We start from the raw sequence: 18214 nt of genomic DNA on the forward strand, positions 1-18214 counted from the left end.
GTAAGTGCATTGATAAGATCTGCTACGTTTAGCCTCAGGAAAATTTATGAAAGTCCTAGAAATAGGGTGCAGAAATGCAGGGAAAGATGTGTAAGGTAGTTCCCACTGCTTAACCTTATGTCTAACTTGGGTGCCCAAATGAGGAAGACAATTTTCCGGGACTACGGAGAGATTAACTGCACAGAAAGTTCTTTCAGAAAGTAATTCAGAATCCGAAAGTATGGCTCCTGCTCTGAATCACTTCTAGAGGAGCCTGAGGCTCTTCACCGGCTGCGTAGGATGCTTTGTTAAATTAACTGCCTACCTTAAGCACCTGAGTTAGCTATTACATTTAGGCAGTGTAAAAACCCAGTCCCTGTAGTGCCACTGCCAGCACGACCTCATAGGTAGGACTACAAATCTGATATTGGCAATGTTCTTTCCTCCTATGCCATCGCCGTAGGAAAATTCCATTTTCCCCTCAGATTTCCCCTTCTGGTCTCTGTGTGACATTTAGATCCCATGTATGGAAGCTGAATGGGTTGTCTGAAACGGAAAGAAAAGAAAGAAAAAGCCAGTGATAGAGAATACCCTAGTCCTGTACATTTGCACCAGAATCTAAAGTACGATAGATTCAAGGAGTCTCCTTCTTCTATATTCCTTCCTAGAGATGGAAAGTTATTTCTGTGTTCAGGATTGGCTTCTGTAATAGTCCCTGACAACATCATAAATTATACTGTTTATTTGAATAAGATCTGTGAAAAACAGAGAAAAGATCATAATCAAAACAAGATCAATAGTGTTTGTGCCATATCTGCATTAATAAGAAAGCAGTATTTATTTGAAAAGGAGTATAACTGAAACCTGGCTTTTTATCAAAAGTAATGAGAAATTTTTTAACTCGAAGAGGATTAAAATTTTTAATTTATAGTAAAAAACACTTTTTTCCAAAAATTGTTATTGAATTCATGGTGCAAAAGAAAGGATTTCTTCCTTTTTGGCTGACATTCATCACCAGTTCTTGCATGAGATTCACCATACCTGAATGAAGTGGTAAGAAGAAACGTCCTTCTCCTGTTAAGTGACCGACTGTACACGGAAGATCAAATTTAGCTGAAAATGCCATCAGGAAGTATGTGTAATATTTTAAAGCAGGTTGGCAGTGTAAATACTGTTGCGGCAGAAGAAAATGGCAGTTTGCCATGGAATGGATGTTGTGAGGTTCAGGTTGTTCCAGGGACAGAATTAATGACAGACTCATTGATTCTATCACTGTATGATCAACATTAGATTTAGGAATCATGGGAGGGAATCTGAAGACGAAAATGTGTGCTGAATGCCACAGAACTATCCTGAAACCCAGCTGCTAGACTGACTCTCTAGAATGACTTAGAGAAAGTCCAGTTCCCTGGGATGTTTATGTTACAGAGCAGAAAGTGTAACGTGATACCTGTTAAGGAACATTTTCACATTAGCAGGAGCGTGAAATAGGAATATGTTAATTCTTATCTATAATTTTGTTTGATTTCATATTTAGTTCGTATGTGAACAATCCTTTTTCACTGGCAGCTTTGGTGGCAAGCTCCGTTGATATGCCAAGAAGTCTATGGTCTTCAAGACTCCATAATACAGCAGAGAGAGAAATAATTTCATTAAAAAAATAGAAATGCTAGGCAGAGATGCTCTCAGGCAAGAAAAAGGGGAAATTAAATCCCTCATAATCAACAGGGAATATCAAAGTCACGGTGAGTATATACCCCCAAAACGGAGAAATAGGGAATTGAGAAAGGGAAACAGATGTTTATGTACTATAGCAGTTCAGTCTTGGAGATGCCAAAAGAAAGGAATCGAAGTTTCTGTTTAGGAATCTGAATATTATTTTCTAGTGTATGTAAATAAGGATAAATATGTGTTTAAAAAAAAAAAACTGAGCTAAAAGAAAATCTCAAAGGTAGCAACAAAAAAAGCAAATGAATAACAAGAAATGGTTTAAATAGGTAAAGCAAGATGTGTTCCGTGGACCACTCAAACATTTGTAAACAGCGGGCAAAGTAGTAGCAAAGGCAGCTAAAGGGAAATGCATTTTAAAATTCAAGCAAGTAGTCTTTAACTTCCAAATGTAACTATTGTAATAAATGACTTTGGAAAGTTATACATGGAGACACAAATTATTCTCAATCCTGTGGCTGAGAAATGTCACCAATTCAGTGGAAAAATATGCTAACGCTGTTCATGTATGCAGACTTGTGGAGAGAAAATCTCTCTCTCTGATGCTTATTCGTGAACAATGATTTAATCCAATCCTTTAAAATGCACGCAGCCTGTATCTGTGTTGGTGCTAAATTCTTCTTATGCCAAGCAAAATACACACACATATATATCTATTAATTACACCATTGTTAAGCTTTCCTGTTCTTTCTGGTCTCGTTCTGACGTACGTTTTGACAGTAAGTAGAGAATAAGTGATCATAGTTACAAACACATTCTTCTCTAGGCAAAACTGTTGGTGAGCAGCATGCTCTCACGTCCCTGGGCCTGCCGCTGTGTCATGCCTTTATTTCTGGTGCCCGCAATTCCTCTGCCCTCGTCTGATGTGGGTGCTGCTGCGCTGTGGCTTGCAACAGGCCTTTCAGCTGCGCTTAGGCAGACCCTTTAAAAGTCTCTTTCTGACGTCATCTCAGCTTTCGGGAGTGTTTGGTGTTTTTCATGTGACTGCCTAACAGGAGGTTTCCTGATATGGCCTTTCAAAGGAGCGGGCGAGGGAAGCACAGCATGATTCTCTAGGGGACATCATCTTTGATAGTTGAAAGGGACCTTTTCATCTTGGGCTTGGCGAGATTGTGTGCCCAAGATGCTTAGGAGATTTATAACATTCCTGTTTAGATTTTTGCCTCGGGAGATTACTGTGTGATAGTTCAGAATGAACAAAATCCAAAAGAAATTCCAAGTGTTTAATTGTTCATGGAGGAAAAAATATTTCACATGAATTTCAGCCAGGTTCTCGAAGTGTCAAGTGCATGTAGGGAAAAAACGAAAAATTGTTACTAAAGGGGTATTCCTGAATGAAAATATTATGCAGAGAATTTCTTTGGTAACTGTACACCTGTCCAGGTCATTGTGTTAAATCTTGTCATTTACATAAACAACTGTTACAGTTTGCAGGCACGCACAAAACAAAGTGTATTGTACTGCATCTAAAATTTATATCACGTATAAAATAAGAAGGAAGTGGGGCACCTCACATCAAGGCTGGGATAGAAATTAGCAGTTCACTAGGTGTGGCCCGTATGCCCAATGAACGTTTTGCCTCAGTTATCAGTTAAGTTGATGAGGGGAGTGATAATTCTGTCATAGAAGTTAAAATTATGAAACACTGGAAATTAAAGCTGCTGGGATGGAAGCAAAGGCTACTTTACTGAAAGACAAATTTAGGTGATCCAGATGATTTCCAGAATGCTGAAATAATCACAGAATCACAGAATCGTTTAGGTTGGATGGGACCTCTGGAGATCATCTAGTCCAACCTCCCTGCTCAAGCAGGGTCCTCTAGAGCATATTGCCCAGGATCACATCCAGACGGGTTTTGAATATCTCCAGCGAAGGAGACTCCACTACCTCGCTGGGCAACCTGTTCCAATGCTCTGTCACCCTCACAGTGAAGAAGTTTTTTCTCAGGTTCAGATTGTCCTGTTGCTGGGCACCACGGAGAAGAGGCTGGCCTCATCCTCTTGACACCCCCCCTTCAGATACTTGTACACGTTGATGAGATCGCCTCTCAATCTTCTCTTCTCCAGGCTGAACAGGCCCAGCTCTCGCAGTCTTTCTTCAGAGGAGAGGTGCTCCAGCCCTCTAATCGTCTTGGTAGCCCTCCGCTGGACTCTCTCCAGTAGCGCCATGTCTCTCTTGTACTGGGGAGCCCAGAACTGGACACAGTACTCCAGGGGAGGCCTCTCCAGGGCTGAGGAGAGGGGCAGGATCACCTCCCTCCACCTGCTGGCAACACTCTGCCTAATGCACCCCAGGATCCCGTTGGCCTTCTTGGCCACAAGGGCACACTGCTGGCTCATGCTTAACTTGTTGTCCACCAGCACTCCCAGGTCCTTCTCGGCAGAGCTGCTTTCCAGCAGGCCAACCCCCAGCCTGTCCTGCTGCATGGGTGTTATTCCTGCCTAGGTGCAGGACCTTGCACTTGCCTTTGTTGAACTTCAGGAGGTTCCTCTCCGCCCAGCTCTCCAGCCTGTCCAGGTGCCTCGGAAGGGCAGCACAGCCTTCTGGTGTGTCAGCCTCTCCTCCCAGTTTCGTATCATCAGCAAACTTGCTGAGGGTGCACTCTGTCCCTTCCTCCAGGTCATTGATGAATATATTGAACAAGACTGGACCCAGGACTGACCCCTGGGGGACACCACTAGCCACAGGCCTCCAACTTGACTCTGCGCCATTCACCACAACCCTCTGAGCTTGGCCATCCAGCCAGTTCTCAATCCACCTCACCGTCCACTCATCTAGCCCACACTTCCTGAGCTTACCTATAATGAAGTAATTAATGTGGGTTCATAGCGAGTCTGGGGCTTTTGTTTAGTGTTGTTGATTTTAGGGGGTATTTTTTTTGCTGTGACTGGAAAAAAGCAAGTTTGGACCTACTATGAAATAAATTACAAGATTGTTTTATCACAATCATACTTAGCTCGTAATACTCAACAGTTTTTAGAATGATAATTGATTTCTTAGGTGTAATAAAAGTAGACTTAATCCACTTGGATTCCAGTAACTAATATTGCAGGAGAAGTTATTCTTGAATAGGGAAGTGATAGTGCTGATAGTAAGAACTGTGTGATGGATAAATTGCAAACAAAACATGATATTCAGAAGAAAGTGACAGGGCTGGAGAAAGGTTACTAGTGGTGCTTCTCTGGGGTTAGTCTTGGGACCTGTTGTATTTACTATATTCACAGGTGTGTTGAGGTGAAATAAAACAAAGTTGGGAGTGCTGAGGAAGAGGGAGCTGACCTTCAAAAAGAATTAGACTAACTCTTTGACTGTAATGCAGTGTAACAAAATAGCATGCAGTGCAGAAGCGTAGACTTTGAGTTCAATAATAACTTAGTCTATAAACTGAGGGCTTATGAACTGGAAGTAACAGAGAAGGAAACAAATCTGAGTATACTTGTAAGTATGAGTGTGATTAGACAACGTAATGTAGGTATGGAAGGAAAGATAATGCAGTCCTGGAAGGTGACAACTTTTTAACAGAGAGGAGGAAATATTGGTGCCATCTTACGGGGACCGCTAACTTCTTTCAAGTATTTCTACAGTTCTGTTTAGCTGTATTCAGATGAATGAACATAAACTGTCAGAGGTGCAAAGAAGAGCTTCCAGGATGAGTAAGGGAATGGAGCTCCATCTTTTGAAGGGAAAGTAGAAGTGCTTCATATACCCTACCAAATGGAGGTTGCTAGGGAGATGAATCTTTAAATATGCTGGGAGCAAATATGGATACATGGATAAGTTCCGTTTCCATGCTCACTCAGCCCTTAGCCTCTCTGCTGAGATCCCCAACAAAGCTGCCAGGCGCTGCCTGTTGTTTCAGTAGGTTTCCTTTGTGATGTGGGTGGTTGTCCGACTCCAAATTCCAGGAGACCACAAAACTTTTGCATGTGACACAGACAAGAGGATTGCCAGTAAGATTATATTTTTGCCAGTACTGTAAAAAGTATTCAGCAGTCTTAAAAACAGATACAATTTTCAAATCTTAGCTGCAAATTAATTAGAAGAGACAGAAGGTAATTTAGCTGAGATCTTACCAAACTTCCTCCTGCTTGGTCGTTTGAACTCAGCTCTGGTGCTGTCACTCCCGTACCCCTGCTTAATGAGCCAGCTCACCATGATGACAGCTGCTGCCGTCTGGTTTTGACTTTCGAGAGCTCCGTAAGTGCGAAGAGTGATGACATCATGCTCCCTAGGGTGTCAGTTATTAGCTGCTAAAAATAGTTGCAGGCAAACACAGAACAGAAAAATCAAATGTCTGCTTAAACCAGGAGTGAATGGGAAGGTAAAGAGGTAGAGCTCAGCTGATGGGCTTCTTATTTAAATCTAAGGGCAACGACGTTGGACTGCGATCATGGTAAATGTGGTAGACGGTGCATTAGGACTTGTGAGGTGGGAGAGCCCATAGAGAGAAGTTCATCCCTGGTGTAATTCCACAACTGTAATGGTAAGTGAGCTTTTTGTGCTTATTTCCCACTGGTTAGGTTATCTGATCTGAGTAATCTGTGTTCTGCTGCTCTTAATGAAAAGTGTAGCTATGGGATTCATAGCACTAGAATGATGTCACTGTTACTGCCAATCTAATCACAGTTGTATGCAAAAATAAAAGAGAAATCAATGTTAATATTATAAAACGTAGTGTTCAGAGGTTAAGAAATAACATAAGGTATAAACTATATGCAGGCCTAGGTGGTGCCTCGAGCTTCCAAGTGCAGGAAAGTATCCTGTCCAGTATGTGTTTTGGGGCTATTCAGTGTAAGTTCTGTTGCAGACTGTGACACAATCTATGACATTTAGGTCTCGATTACAGATCCACGAGGTAGGTCTCGTTCGAAGACAGATATCCCATTTTCAAGCTTTAATTCCGTTTTTGTAATGGATACTTCTGTTCAGTGTTTCTGTGGTACAAGCAAGGTGTTTCAGAAAAAAATAAAGTTTACGCTGTTCCACATCAAAACTGCCTGAATGAAAAAAGCACATATAAATACAGAAGCAGAAAAACATCAAAGTTAAGATTAAAGGGGGACTGGGTGTCTCACAACCTTTGAAAATCCTGTTCTGGAGTTTTGATACTAATTAGGCCATAGAGAGACATGTTCTTCTAGATTTATCTGTGCTGTTAGAAGATGATTCAAACCTGAGCTGCTCATCCCAGCCCTTTCTACCCTTCTTAGCTCACTGTCTAAGGGCAGGGAGGGTTAGAAGTACGAAGCTGTGACTTTTCCAGTCAAAGACCAGAGACTCTCATTCCAAGTGGCATACAGTAACCTATGGGCCTGTAACTTCCTTGGCCAAAGTGTAATCCTTTTCTCAGCCGTGTTTGGAGTCACCTACCACAGCTTCCTTGTGATTTGCAGCCATCAGAATCCAGTTGTAACTTGCACTGGTTCCTTCATCAAAAGCAGCCTGTTCTCTAGCCAAGTTTTGTACCCCGGCCCCCAAACTGTCTGGGCTTCTCTTTGCAGCCAGCGCGCAGGCTGAAATTGCAAATCTGCTGATGCTACAGAGCCTGACTCATGTCTCTGCCAACCACTTGCAGCAGCCTTCCCCAGAGGGAATGAAGAGCTTGATGGATGTTGTAGTGCGAGTTATCAGAGTGCGTGCTAATGAAGCAACAGATCCATTACAGTATTTATCCATTTTATAAGATCCAATTACATGAACTTTGTGAAGTACGAGATAGTTTGATCTTACCCTATGTTCATCCTGTAAATGATGATGTCTCTAAAAGATACTCCCATCCTATCATTATTTCCTTGTGCTGATTCATCTGGGTTGGAGATTGTTTAGAGCCAGGATTTTTATTCTGCTTTGTTGCTGATAATATTTTTGTAAATCTGGTTGATAATGATCATTGGATAAAACTGAAGAATGCCTGGATCTTTTGGCTTGCTCGATGTGACCTGTAAAGTAGAACTTCCTCACTATTAGGGATTAGAAGGCAAGGGACCCTGAATTATTGTATGAAATTACATTTTCTCTGCTGCATAGGAATTCAGACCATGATTGCGATAGTCCCTTTTATCCTTTGAAGGTGAGAAATTATGACTCAAAATGCTGCTTCTCTGTCAGACCCAGAATTTTTACCATTATGCTGTATCTCATTCTTAATGGTTAATATCCTATCTCTTTTTAGTTGCAAGTGCAGTGTTCTGAATGCAAACGGATATACAATCATTTTACTGAGTCTGCGAAGAGAGAAAAAAGATAGAACAAAGTATATATTCAGTGGTGGTGGTTAGAGGGATAAAATAAAATAATAATTAAAAAAACCGTACCGAAGAGTTTTTCCTATGCATGAGTTTGTGAGGTTTTTTTTTTTTTTTTGGAAGGGGACTACTTTAAGTGGCTACTTAAAACAGCCTGAAAGAGTAGGGTCTGAAGGAGAATGATAATAACAAATAGGGATACAGGGCAGTTTTTACAACGTAAAGTATATTCTGAGCAGGTGGCTGACTTCTTGTTTAGAATGATTTCCTGCTGCACTGAATTTTCCTTGCTGTATTTCACAGAAGGCTGAATGCTGCTATCTCCCGCAGACAATGCAGCAACGCCCTTATTTTCTACTAGCAAAAGATTTTTCCATTCACAAGCTGTTTCAGTATTCCAGAGCATCTCACTGCTCTAGCATGCGTTTATCTGAATCTATAGTAATTTTAGTCACAACAAGATTGTTCTCTCTTGGTTTGGGGGACGCTGACAGGCATAAAGGCATATGCAGTGGCACAAAAACTAAGATCATCTGGCAGACTTCTTGCCTGCTTCACACTTTCTTTCACCAGTGGCTTTGACAACCTTGATGCTGATGATAATATCAGCAGACCAAAATAGCCTTTAGCAAATGTAATTTCTTGGCAAAGCAGTGTTGATGTGGCCTATAGTTGCTGTATAGGTGATGGCATATACTGTATAGGTGATGGCATATACTGTATAGGTGATGGCACTGTCTTCATGTTTTCATGGTTAAACAAAGACGTGCACAAAATACTCTCAGCAGGAGGTAAAAATACCTGGGTCTTAGACCTGAGTTTAGTTGGACATTTGACCCCTTGTGCTATGTTTTCTCTGTGCAAATGGATCTGATATGTATGGAGAGTTTTCTCAGTTTGTATAGAAGCAATGTAGAAAACTGAACTGTGTAAATGAGTATAAACAGATTTTTCTGTCTTTTGTAGAAAATCTAAGGCTGGAAGACCTAAATCATGTAAAAATTTAGGACAATTGTAAATTTGTAAAATTCCTACGGAAGTTCATAGTCATCGGTTTTACATATCCCAAGCTAGACCATGCTGAAATGATGGACAATTCAACAGAACTGTTTGTGGGAAATAATATACTCCAGTAGCTGGAAGCTGAATCCAGATAAATTCATACTGGAAATGAGGCACATGTATGTATTAGTATGGGTCATTAATCATTAGAATATCTAGACAAGAAACATGAGAAACATGTTTATATTTCATATAAACAGTAAATTGAGGATTTCTCTGCATGAGACCGCACAGGACATATAATCCAAATTAACTAGTATTGACAAGTTAACGGTGAATAGTTCCAATAGTGATTAATAGTTCCAATGGTTAATGGTTAATAGTTCCAGTGTAGGAGCCGCTCAGCGAATATGGTTGACTGTGTTGCTGTAAAGTGTCAGACAAAAAGATGAGCGTTGTCTCTCTGGCTGAAGGATACATGAATCTATAGCCATAGCTCTGTCCTATATGCACAGCAGACAGAGAACAAGAGAAGGTTAATGGCACTGTCTCATCACCTATTTTCACACGATTAGATAGTTAACACTGTCAAATCTTGGCTCATCCCTGGGACTACTCGCCATAAAATTTCTGACATCAAAAGAAGGACATCCACGTTGAAGTGAAATGCAAAGATTGTCTAATATGTAAGTTTGTGAGCCAGAGTCCTTTTCCACAGAAGTAGTTTTGTCAGGAGCGCTGTGTGTGTGAATTAAAGCTGCAAATTGGATCTAGTCCTTCATGCTGATCTCAACTTTTACGTGGGACATAAATTGAATACATTACATTTTCTAACACTCCAGGCCAGCGTCTTCTGACGCAGATACCAAAGCTGAAGAGAATGGGAGCAGGCGGTGCTTTTCAGCCCGAGCTGTCAGGCCATTAAAAATTTCAGGTGCCTAAATGTAAATGTAGTATAGATGTCCACATTTGAAAGATGTCTTAAAAAATATATCCGAAGAGATATATTGTTCTGACAACATGCTGGAATCAGCAATTAATACTGACACTGCGCCAACCCAGCACGGGAGTCTTTTGATATATTTCAAGAAACACGTAAGTGGAGTGTCCTGTAACTGTGTCCGTAGCCACCAGCCTTACAGGAAAAACTTGAGAGGGTTATTTTTTGTTTTTTAAACGTTAGCTTTGCACTCTTGTGCCTTCCTTCCTCTCTAAGCTTCCTTTTTGTGAAGATGAAACCTAGTGATGCAGTGTTTGCCTGCAGGCGTCCTTTTTCCTGTGAACACAGGGAACCCTGAAGAACAAATAAACTTTTTAAGTTGCTGATCCTGCGCGTTTGCAAATTCATTAGGAGATTTGGCTCACGTGTAGGGACAGAGGGATCCGGCTCCTTGGGAATAAACGTCAAAAGAACATGAAAAGAAAAGCCTTAGTAGGCACTAGGACTATAAGAACAAAGAGTGCTTCCAAACTGCAGTAGTGAAAACCACTGGGAAATGTGGAGTAGTCTGACAGCAGCAACAAGAATGATGGTTCTGAGTCAGGCCCTGAATCAGAAGGGGGGGGGGGGGGGGGAGGGAATCTTGATCCAAGTGAATTAAAGCCACTTATATTCCTGGAAATGAATTATTTCCTCTTTATCAGAAAGGAAAAGAGACAAAGAGGTTAAGAATGTAATTATAGGTTGCAGAAAGAATTATATGACAATTTCTGTCTGCCAGGCTTACGTTCAGGGTACTAACCAAAACTCTGACACACTGACTGACTTTTTGCAGTGAGTGTCATTAGTGTTGCTTGCAGTGACTATTTACTTTTCAGTACTTCCTCTTGGAGGCTTTCTTCTGGTTTATGCTCTCAGCAGGCTTTTAGAGGAAGCTCTGGGTACTACTTTATGCCCAGAATAAACAGAAAGCACAGTACCATCTTCTGTACATAAACTCTTTCCTTCCTTTCTGAATTAACTAACAGTATAGGAAAAAAAAAAAGGTTAACAAGAGTAGGGCTTTGTTAACTGATCATCCAAGATTAGCGCTGAGAATCCTGATTCTTTGCTTTGTCAATGAGTTCAAGGGGTATCAGTTACATAATTTATTATTTATGTCATGTAGGCCTTCAGTGGATTGCTGAAGCCTATGAACCATCTCCCCCCTTTCCTATCTTAGGCTGAGAGCGCTTTCATTCCATTAATCTGTGCTAGATGCCGAGTGTCTGAAGATTGTTGCAGGGTATGTGTTTTCAATGCGCGCTGACATGTTGCCAGTCGTATGTCATGAGGGAACATCCTCCCATAGATATGAACAATATGACCATGAAAGAAGGCGAACAATAACTGCATTATATCCTCCAGAAGATGGATAGAAGTCAGAAGGAATATGTTTTTGTGAACTGTACTCCAGGGCCTTGCTCATCAGTTGCACAACACTGCTAAATTTGTGTCCTAGCATTTACAAATGGAATTAAACCAAGGTGGCCCACCAGAATATGTTTCTGGTATTCATATGCTTTTTAGACTGACGATGACAGACATATCATAAAAAATGCTAAAAAAATGAGATCAGCTGCAGTTATTCTGTACAGAACCTAATCACCAATATGAATTTGACAACCAAGATTGCAAATAGTTAACTTGTTGCTGTCCTATGTACTTACTAAGAATGTCTTTTTGTGGTGATTGTGCTGCTGGATGGAACTTGGCTGGAAATAATTATGTGAAGATTCAGTTATTCATAAAACTCTGTCATTTAATAATAAAAATCAAATTGCTTATGAATGCATTTAGGTTGCTGCACTCAACAGAACTAGGCTCCTGTCCTCCAGTCACGGAAGAGGACCTCTGCCGTACTTAATTGGCTGAAGAGTAGAGAAGGACTGAGGCAAATTCCTGCAGATTTTTTTCTGGCTCTCCTGCTGTGCTGCCCTGAAGTAGATGAGAAGCTGCTGTATTGCACAGACCACTGCATTAAATTAATTAGGTTATAATTGAGAGTACATCCCTCCCTCCCACCCGCGTTGTATGGGTTTGTAAGCAGCATTATCCCTCGTTATCCCTTCCAAAGTTAGAATTTATTTCTATTTCCCTTGAGGGAAGGGTTAAAAAATGTTCTATTATGGAATGAGGGCTGCCCAGTGGATAGCTAGAAAAAGCAATCTGTGAGCTAGCATGGCCAGCTGGAGCTCAGCCAGCGTGACTGTGACTAGTGATCCCCTGAAACAAAACTGTGCAGCCAAAGCTGCTGCCCGCTGCTGCTGCTGCTGCCGCTGAAAGCGTCCCAAGGGAAGTGCTACCTAGAGAAGCCAGTGACAGCCTGGCCCAAAACAAAGCAAGGCGAACGGGAATGAAAGAAAAACAGAAAAGGGAATGGTGGGAAAAGGAAATAACCTTTTTTATGGGATCAAACTGCCATGTACTGTAGCAGTGTTTTGAAGTACGTTTTGTCTTCGGGCCTGACTCTCCTTATGCCAGTTTAATTCACGGTGATGCAAATAAGAAAAGCATCAATCACTTGCTTTTCTACCCATACAGAAAAACATTTAGGTTGGATGGTTGCTTTTTATCACAATAGTGAACCAACAATGCTAAAGTATCATTTGTTTTGCTGTGTTGAGGGAACCAGCTATCACTGTAGCCACGTCACTGAATCACATTACAATCCTCGGTCTAATGTCATTTGTACAGATCTGCAGCTCTCTGCTATTTGTCACTAATCGGAGTAGTCTGAAGATAATCATGCAGGGACATTATCCCATTTGATGTTCTTTCCCTCCACCTTAGCTAATCGTTTCTACAAGGCACACGCAAGCCAGCATATTCTGGCTTCTCCAGCTGCTTTCGCTACATTTATTTTTTGTTCTTTTAGCAGAAATAATTGAGAGATCAATGAGGTTATTGTGCCAGGTCTCTTGCTCAGCTCCACAACTTCCTGTTGTGGTGGGATCTAGCAGGGAACTTGAAGAATATCCAAAGAGCAGCCAAACCTCTTCTCCTATTTACTGTCAGAGGCCTGTCCTGCCTGTGTAACAGGAATAGATGAACAAGATTCAGTCTCAAAAGTTTAAATATCTTTCTACTGCAGTATGCCTCATCGCAGTGAAGATAATGTTAGGGTTCATATTAGCGCTACTGGGTGCTCTTGTTCTCTCTTTCTGTTTTAGCAATGCAAGAAATTAGATAAATTCTGTTCCTTGTTATATGAGCTTAAAGCTGCAATAAATCTCATGAAGCAAGTGAAATTGTTTAGGATTTTGATCAATATAACTGAAAGCAGAATTTGTCCTTCAAACAGATGTATTTATTTTTAAGATTCAAAACGATATACTGATAATTTACACAATTCCAGGGAATAAATATTCTGCTATATAGATCCTGAAAATATTATTAGACATTGTAAATACAATGTTTGCTTGCTCAGATAAAAAGATTAGAAGCTCAGTCATTTAGTGCCTTGTAGGATAATCATCAGGAAAAACAGCTTCTTTTTTTTTTTTTTTAATGTAGCTGTCAAACTGACAGGTTGCGAAAGAAAAAGAGTCCCAGCTATGTAGTATTTATAAAGGATTATGATGATCCAGTTTCCTCAGACCATCAAAGAGGGAGACACAATCTGTTGAGTTCAAATCACCTTTTTCCTGTTTGCTCACTCAGGCTGGTTATAGTCCTAACCACAGGTAACTACTTAATAATAAACTCGTGAGCTGTTACTCATTCCAGGGTGGCACTGAACACCAAAGAGTTGTCAATTGGAAGATGGGGGAGACGGGTCAATAAAAATACAGTTGCCTTTTTTGAGAAAAGCTTTGAGTTTGTTAAAAACGCTTTGACAAGAAGATACAATTCTCTGTAAGTGCAGATAGCAATTGATTCTGTCAGTTTTCTTGTGGGAACATTTCCGGGGTATTTGACGTAAGCAAGTGCCTCTGAAACTTGGTTGTGGATGCGCTGCTAGGTTTATTTAGAAATCTCTTCTGCCAAAGAGACCTCTGTGTGTGCTGTGGTTTAGACAGCATTGTATAACTCCATCCATTTCTGATCCCCTGTCCCTGTCTGTCGCTCAGTCTCCACCATCCTAAACCTTCTTCTCTGGAGTCACGGAAACCTTGGTTTTTTCACGTGCTTGTTGATGTGTTTGCCGAGATACTTTGGACTTTTTGCAAAGGTGCTACTGCTCTGCTGGTTGACGTTCGGTATCGGCAGGCAGAGCGGGCTAAGGAAAGAAGCCAGAAAGGAACCAAACCCCTCAATTTTTGAGTTCTTATTCCAGATGTCTTTGACTCAGCAGCTCTGGGTCCTTCCCAGCGCTGGAAGGAATGCCGGCTCAGTACAGTGAGTGAATAAGGTGTGTGTGTGTGGGCGACCACCTCTCTGTCAGTTGTGAGAAGCTTTATTTTAAAAAATGCCTCTTTTTTTTTTTTTTTTTGGCCAACATTACAGAGGTCTGAATGGCTCAGAGGAGCTGGTAATGGTTTGGGGGGCTTTCTTGTCTATGGCCTGTTGCCCAGTCAAAGGCAGCCCAGGTCATTAGTGACTAGACACCGTTACCATGTTAACCGAGTCTGGTGGATGATGTGAACTGTGCCCGAGTCCAGTTTCTAGCAGAAAAAGCATCACAGAAACCAGTATTGCAGTTGTCCCTAGCTGACACTCTTGCTAGCGAAGAGGGCCGGACCCGCGCCAGCGGGTTCGTGCAGGGCAGAGGCGCGCTGCTGCGTGCCGGTGTAGCAAGCTTCCTCCGCCGCCCCGCTGCACATCCTTCCCTTCTCTGCGAAGGGAGAACAGGAGCCTGCGAGGCTGTGAGGCTCGTGCTTTCACCAGCGCTGAAACGACACCCAGTGAAAACAAGCAAGCAAAACGAACAGAAATAAAGAACACCTTGGCTAAGAAACACTGGTATCTTCTGGTAAAAGATCCATAGACGAGCATGAATGGCCTCATTCAGAGTTCTGGACAGAAGCCCTATGTATATGAGGCAAATCATTAACATACAAGAAGCAGTCGTGCATTAAGATGGAAATTATTTCTTTACTGTATTCTCTCGTCTTATTTTGTAATGTTTTTACTGTTTCTTTTTTCATTTTGCTCATTTGGAGTCTCCTACTGGTCATTTTCACTTTGCTTATATTTAATTTCACTCTTTTGTTTGCTTGTTTCTCCTGTGATCTAGACAGCTCGCATGTTGGTTAATTTACTCAGTGGCAAGGGCAGAAAGGAAGGGAGGTGGGCAGGCAATCTGAATTCTCATTTTGGCTCTGCCACTGGTTCCTTGGCAAGCAGTTTATGCCACTCCGTGTCTGTCTTTCCCACTGATAGAAACTCATAGCTGAAGAACACTGTAACAGCGTTGACTAAAAAGAACCGAGAATCAACTAGTACTATTTAGTGAAGGAAAACACAAATGCAAACAAGTTTTTTATTTGGTGTGCTCCTTAAAGTGTGTATGAGTTGATTTAGCCCATTAAGCCTCTATTCTCCGTTTGCCTTTCCTGAATTAGGCCTAAATGTTGAGTCATCATTGAGGTACACATCCAGACTGGTATAGACTTCTCAGCCTTAAAATTTCCACAAATCTGAAAAGATGTAGATTATTCAACCCATTTAACAGATGTGATGTTAGGCAACTGGCAACTCCCAGTAAGTAGTGGGACACTGTCATGGTACTGAACCGAACCAGCGCTGCAGAGAATAAGTATTGCTCTCTCCCTAAACTTCAGTGTTCCCACTAACTTTTCTCTCCCCAGTGTAATTTGGGTAAAGCGTCAGGTAGGGCACAGTAGTACTGTATTTTTTATTGCTTAGTCTTCTTTTAAAAATGTTGCAGGTCACGATAGCAATAAGGTATTTTCTCTGTCTGGGCCATGCTGCCGTTTGCAGCATCATTAATTCACTATAACCGAAACCCTTTTCCCTCGGGAATGGTGAGGGTCATAGCAGCAATGTTGAGGCAGGCGCAGGTTAGGAGACAGTAGCAGCGGTCTGCTGGAAAGCTCACTGAAAATGGTCTCTGTTTCTCTGGAGGCCTGGAAACCTGACCTCTTTTATCAAATTCCCTCTTTCATGACCATAAAGCTCTAGAGGTACCAAAACTTCTGTAAGTTAAATGACAGAACTTAAGAATTGCAAGATGAAGGAATACACCTGATAGCTCAATATCAGCTCAGACTCTTAGGGCGTAGGAAGGTGAAATACATCTGTAATGAGTCTGATATGCAACATAACTGCAGGGAAAATTTATTGCTGCACTCTCTGCAATTTATCTTACATCTCAAAACTCAAGACTAAATAGCCTTTGTCATCTTTATCGTAACGCAACTGCAACTCATTGATTTGCATATTTAGTCTCATTTACCGAACTTCACCAAAGCATTTGCCTCTGTAACACCTTATAGCTTGGAATTCTACAGTCTGCAATTAGGAGCTGTGTTCAGTTGGACAAGATTGTATTTATGTGCAGTAAAGTTTGGCTGTGTAAATGTGTCAATACACATTTGCAGTCTGTGAATACTGGCAGTATGTGAATACACGTACTGATAAATATTATATCTATTATTTTCTAAAATAGTAGGTAGCAGTGGAATGCAAGAATCTTCCATTAAAAAAGTGAAAAGTAATTTGATTTTGCAGTGACTGGAAACTAGCTGTATTTATAGGAATTTCTAAAGATAATTAATGAACACGATCATGCTTCTTCCACAAAAAGACCAAACAGTCTCTGAGCAGACTGAGCAAAGCAGGACTCCTTTCGTCCCCGGTTTCACCGTTTTTCACATCTCTGCCTGTGTTAGCTATTGAATGCTCTCTTAAGGTCCTTTTGCGACTGTTCAGATTTCCTCTTTTGTCTCCGCTGCTTCCACTTTATAGCTGGCACACAACATTAATGTATGCTACACTCTTCTCTTGGTGAAGAAGTAACTGAAAACTCACAAAAAAGTGATCGCTTGCTGTTCTGTGTGTAACTAGCTAGCTCTTGTTCGCTCCCTGTTGCACACACTGTTTAGTCCTCGGGATGTAGGATTACAGTACAGTAAATGTAGTTTCCGAGGCAGAAACTAGAAAATACTGCTCATAATAGTTAGGAGATCTGTTTGGCTGAATAGGGTCAAGAGATTTTTCAAAATGAGAGTTAAAAAGGGATGTTCGTTGTTTCTGCCCCTCCCAACTGCTGTTGCTCTGCAGCTGAAAATGGGGCGGAAAGCCAACGTCATGACATTTGAGCAGACAGTAGTTTATGGAAGTGTCTATTACAATTCCACACCCACACCCTCGGTCGACTGGAGTCCTCTCCCTGGCCGTTTCAAGAGAGATACAGCTGATGTGAGCCTTGATCCCCTGGAGCTGGGGTTTGTAGGCAGACTCTTAAAATGTTCTGTGTCGGTTTTAGACACAAATTTCCTTTCCTATCTTTGCCCCTCCAAGAAGAAATCAAGGGAAATTCCAAAAGGTGCTTTATGTTTTTCTCAGCCTTCGTGTGCCATTGTTACAAGGAGGTTGGATTGCTGCATCAGGGAAAGTGCAGCAGCCGTGTGATTAACGTGAGCATTGCCCTTCGCCTCACTTAGCCATTTTAAGCGTTGGTGAAATACCCAGCAAATTACAGTAATGATGTCTCAGTAGTGATCTCTCAGTGTTGCAACTGGTCTGTCTTAGAAGAGGACGGTATAGCTCAAATAGCTTTTTCAGCCCGTTTGACTTTTGTTGCTCTTCTCTTATGATGAGCGCTTTCAGTGTTCCCACAAATATCCTTTATCATTTTGTCTGAAAGAAATGCTAATAGATACTGTTCATGAACACACACATACGTGTAGGACCACATGTAAAGCACCTATACATACATATCCACTCTCCTTTCTTCCCTTTTCGTGGTGTTCAGTAATTGTTCAGTGGTTCTCCTTCAAGGATGAGTCACCTGGCTCACTCCAGAGTCAGGAATCTACACTGCAGACCGCAGCTGCAAAACGATCCAACTGTGTCACTTTATCAGTTATGTTACTGGACCTCAGAAAGTAATCCACATCTCTGTCATCGACTGTTTCCTCGGCCTCCTAAATAACAGGGAAAATATTGTTAGTGTTTCTCCTTACGTTCTTTTTCCTTGATTTTTTAATTGAATTAGATATTAGAGAATAACCATGTGGATATAAAGGCTGAATCATGTTGGCCAGACAGTTCTAGGAACTGAAGTTCACTGTTTCTTCGCAGCACAAAGATACTAGTAAAACATAGAAGGGACACTGTCCTCCAGTAGCCCAAGTAAACAGCGATCCAAAGA

At 41.4% G+C, this 18214-nt stretch overlaps 1 protein-coding gene across 6 annotated transcripts in view; it reads left to right on the plus strand.

Moving 5' to 3' along the window:
* GNB4 (G protein subunit beta 4) overlaps positions 1–18214 on the plus strand; it is a 79958-nt gene that overhangs the window by 21883 nt on the left and 39861 nt on the right. Inside the window, exon 3 of one of the 6 annotated variants that reach the window (XM_068955047.1) lies at positions 6075–6190. The exons of the other annotated variants lie outside the window; for them this stretch is intronic. The gene's annotated coding sequence lies outside the window, so the exon portion shown is untranslated. The remainder of the gene's footprint in view (positions 1–6074; positions 6191–18214) is intronic. 6 annotated transcript variants of the gene reach the window in all.

Source organism: Struthio camelus, chromosome 9 (assembly GCF_040807025.1).
Source record: "Struthio camelus isolate bStrCam1 chromosome 9, bStrCam1.hap1, whole genome shotgun sequence".
NCBI lineage: Eukaryota > Metazoa > Chordata > Aves > Struthioniformes > Struthionidae > Struthio > Struthio camelus.